Below are 4,860 nucleotides of genomic sequence, written 5' to 3' on the forward strand. Positions count from 1 at the left end.
GGGGGCAGCATTGCTAAGCTGATTCAATATACGGGTATCCTATACGGCAGATATTTTTCAGGTGGTTTAAAAAAAAATAATAAAATAAACCAGCTGCTGAGCCTTTCCTTGTAAATTTGCCATCCCCAACTTTGAAACTTCGTGCCCTTGTTGATATTTTTCGAGCCTCCCCTCCGCATCGACACAGGCAAATCAGCCATGTTTGTAAATGAAACGAGTTCTCGCCTCAGTTTGTAAACTAAGAGGTTGACTGCTTTTGTCCGGTAGGAAGTCTTTGTAACTTTTTAATGATCAGCAGCCTCTTGAAACTGGCATAAAACACAACAAACTGCTTGTAGAAATTCCTCACGATGGAGACATTTCTTTAATACTTCAGGAAAGTTGATTCCCATTACGCTTTCCTATTTTAAGGTTTGTCAGGTCACAGAGCTCCCATCTACAGTACTCCTTAACGAATATTTCAAGTAAATTGAAGCAAGGACCAACATTTTCCAGGGAAAAGAACTGTATGTCCAAAATAAGTTGGTTGAGGTGAGGGAATTTTAGTCAAAAATACTGTCTCTCAAATGCAAATCCCTGCTGACAACGCATGCTGCTTTTTTCTTTTTTGTTTTTTTTTCAGGAAAAGTTTGTGCTGCTCTGTATGATATTGCATTTAAAACCATATTTCAAAATACAATCGTGTATGAGCTACATGATCAGAGTTAGGCTTCAAGTGCCTTCAAATTGGGGGCAGCTGCTCGTGAAGTTCAGACTTCAGCTTGGTTGGCGGGTTGTTTGTATTGATAGCGGTAAAGAAATTCAGGAAAAGTATAGTAATTTACATATTTTATATAAAATAAAGCTATTTCTTATCATGTAACTCAGTTATGAGTTTTACTTGAGAAGGCATAGCAATGTTTATATTCAAAACATAGATAAACAGGAAAAATCTATGGGTCAAGAAAATAAAAAATGAAAAATTTCTGCCATAAAACCTTATCAAAGGCCTTCAAGCCTGCAAATAAATAACACTCTACATCTGTCCCTTCCAGCAGATCCGTCCTTTGCTCACACCAGGAACTTCTTAAATTTCAGGACAGGCAAGGAGGAGGAAAGCAAAACATCTGCAGAGAGAAAAGTCAACAAATTTCAAGAGCCAAAGTGTCATTTGTTCTAAAATCATAGAGGTCAGGTTAAGGAATCCTCTGTGCAGGATTGCAAGTATCTGTTGGGAGCCAAGTACAAAGGAAAAGGAAAGAGGGAGCATCTGTGCAACATAAAATCCTGCCAGTTTACAGCTTTATAATTAGTTTAACCATTTCTTCAAATTACAGCAAGCTGAAGGGTACTATCATACCTCCATGCGATGGTGAGTGCCAGTTTATTATCACGTGCATTTATCCTCATCAGAATATTCCACAAGAAGTGGAGAATGTATATTGAGATCCAGCTCTGGACTTTATCATCTGACTCGATTATTATTGTTTAAATAAACACCTCTATACAACTTGTAACTGAAATATATACATTGAATTACACTGCAGGACTGCATCACCGTTGTTCAGTGTCCATTATAATCATTCCCTAAGAAAACTGACTCATCTCAAATTTCCTTTGAGTACAGACGTACCTTCTTGGAGAAGAGGATTACTGTGTTTTCTATCACTCCTTTTTCCACAGTTCATTACTGGTATTACAAAGTGTCAGGCAATCAGAACGCTCCCTGGTTCAAGACATAGCACTATTAATATAATTCTTTCCTAACCTAAGTTTCTAATGAGCTTGGGATGATTATGCCATTAGATGAGAGTCTCAGCTTCCTAAGCAAGTGTAACTCCACTGCACATTTACACCGAGCAAGTGCATCGGGTATTATAAGTTGAAGATTAAAAATGTCTTAGTCTTTGGTAAACTAATCTGATGAGAAAATGGAATGCCATGATACAGGTAAGATCTTGAATGAGGGAAGAAACATGCGTGAGTGTGAAAGCGTTTTAGGACACTGCACTTCCGTGCATGGTTTATACAATCCCCCAAAACCATCTGCACAAACTGAAACTCTGAGCACGGCCATATCATATATGCTCAACGTAAATAGTAGCGTTGCAAGTTAAAATAGCACAGGAGACTTTTCTGTTGTAAAATATTTAACTTGCTGCTGCTCCAACTTCACTTGAAAGAGATGGCATAAACATTAAGAAGGGTAATTTCTGAATATGTCACATTTATTTGTTGTGCTAATCAAAATTTACTCCAAAATAAAGCAAAAAAAAAAAGTTTGCTGTGTAAGAGAAGAAAAAAGTTATCTGTAAATACCCAGAAAATACTCAGAGACGTGGTTACAGGGAACTTGTTAAAATCTTGTTTTCTCTCTCACCAACTTCCATGTATTAGAATTGCCTTAATGACAAAGTGTTTTGGTTGCAAAGGAATGGAAAATCCTAATATTTAGGATGACATAGCACAAAGTGAATATGTTAATTTAGGCATCTGTCGATAACAACCTATGGATAAAAACATTGCCTTTGGCAAAAACAGAGATTTGGGAGAATTCAAACTGGAGAAAGCCCAAGTACACAGAATCTGAATAAGCTCTGCTATCCTGCACCTAAGTAAACTCCAAGTGAACACCAAATATGTTTTTTCAGCTTTTGTCTGAGTTGCTGTGCTTAAGGCAGAGCTATTGTGTTAATGGCAGGTTCCCTTCGGGCCCCTCAGGAGCATGAAGTCACCTCCTGACCCTGGAGGGCAGCCGGGGCACTCATAGCTGTCAGTGGTGCTGTGCTTTCCCTCAACCATAGCATTTAATAACTTGCATATCCCACCATCCCACCTTACCACCCATCCCACTCTCAATGATCCTTTCTCCTCGCTGCCCATTGGGGCATTTCTACACTATGAACGCCATTGACGCGGTATCTGCTAGAAGTGAGGTGGAGAATCTGGAATAGTAACCAGAAGGTTGTACACTGATGGAATCAGTCAATAATCCCACCCAGAACTCCATTTAATGGCCAAATAAGATTTTTATCAATAGCTGTACTGTACGGTAAAGGGTCTCTAATTTTTAGCTGGTTTTGGTTGGGCTTTTTTGCACACACTTGTTATCCATTCTGCCTCTGCCTCATTATCTCATAAGCACCACCCAAGTGTTCTGAAAAAGCATTCTGGAAATAATTATCACTTGTCATCAGAGGAAAAAAACCAATACAGTAAACTGCCTGCCTGCCTCTAATAAACGTTCAGCTGCTACCAAAAGCTGGTTTAGATAACTCTTCAGTTATCTCCAGAACCCTTCAGTGTTTTTCTCCCTCCCTCAGAGAAGTACATCCAGGGGTTAATCAATCTGAGCTGTGAGAGACCAAAGAGAGGAGTGAACTCAAAGCAAAAGGCCCCTCGAAGCACACTCTGCCCACAACTTCCTTTCACCAGAGACGCCACCTCTACAGCATGTTGGGCTGGAAGAGCAACCCAAGGAAAAAGGTGTAGGCCAGGGCAGCTCCCAGGTCCCACCTGGTGTTCCTTAGCTGGTAGCCTGATGCTCTGCATCGGCAGCTTAAGTCTTTGCCCTTTCTATTCCTGAATGTGATTTCAAGCTGCGACTTGAAATTTATGTTACGACAATTTGGCTCTGAGATGACAAAGGCTTCCATGAGGATTAAAGGAAATCTGCTGTTTCGCAGGAACCTGGGAAACAGCTGTTCCAGGAGACTGCCAGAGCTGTCATGGGGCAGGGGAAAAGGCCTGAGTGGATTGAATCCCTCCAGCCTGGCCAGAAAAAGGACCACATGGGCTGCCCCCAGGCAGAAGGTCCCTCAAGGGTATGGACTTCACTGACTTCAGGAGTTGCCCAGACTCAAGTGCTTACCAGAGAGGTGGGCTGGCTTTGGAGAGAAGCAGGCGCTCTGGGACAGTCTGGATGCAAAAAGTAGGGGTGGGAGAAAGAAAACGGAAAACCATGTAAATTCCTAGTTTGCTCCCAAACCAGTAATTCCCATAGCAGAGGATTTTTAATGCCCAGGCTATCGCACATGCCTGGCACATGCCCCCATCTCCATGCACCTCCACATCCCTCACGCTGACAGCACCTAGGTTTAGTGGTACCCTTCCCTCCTGGCTTCTAAGGGGCTGTGAACACCCAGTCATCCCCTCCTATTACCACCTATAATCTAGCCTGGTGCTAAAGGCAGCGGGTCCAGCTGCATCCGGCCAGGCTACTGGGGAGAAGGCACCAGGGGCTGCAGCAAAGAGACTGAAAGCTCTGCCCAGGAGATGTGGGCAGGAGTTAGGAGAGCACAGAAGCACCATCACTGGCTGTTCTTGCACAGGGGATGCTCAGGGTTCTTCCCCAATCTCAATAGGAAAGGCACAACACTTGCTGTGTAATAAAAGTGCTTTAATAATGAGATACTAAAAAGAAGAGGAATATAGGGAGTGAGTGAGTAATTCTTAAATCTTTTCACCCTGGGAACCCTGCTTTCATGCAGCATCGGATAGACCCGATGCAGGCAGCATAGTTGCCCCAGACCCCCTGTTTTGAAATTAAATATGGAATTATCTCATTATATTGTGGTAAATATATCATATGCCTGGATTGTGTTCAGGCACCTGACTATGAAGACACTTCTTGTAACTCTTGTCTCCTCCTAGCTACCAAGCAGGAATCTGTGCCTGCAAAGGGTGGCATGATTTGGAAATAGGTTAATAGAGCTGCACTGGTTCCACGTTTTAAAATAAGTGGTGATGTTTTCCTGTTGATTGGGTTATGCTGTTTTCCTACTAGAACTGACTCACCGGCATCAATGGTGTTAAAGGCAAGACTTGGCATGTTTTCTGTGAACAACTCACAGGCTGGAAAATGTAATTATTGTCCAGCAG

Source organism: Charadrius vociferus, unplaced genomic scaffold, assembly GCF_000708025.1.
Source record: "Charadrius vociferus isolate BGI_N301 unplaced genomic scaffold, ASM70802v2 scaffold202, whole genome shotgun sequence".
Lineage (NCBI taxonomy): Eukaryota > Metazoa > Chordata > Aves > Charadriiformes > Charadriidae > Charadrius > Charadrius vociferus.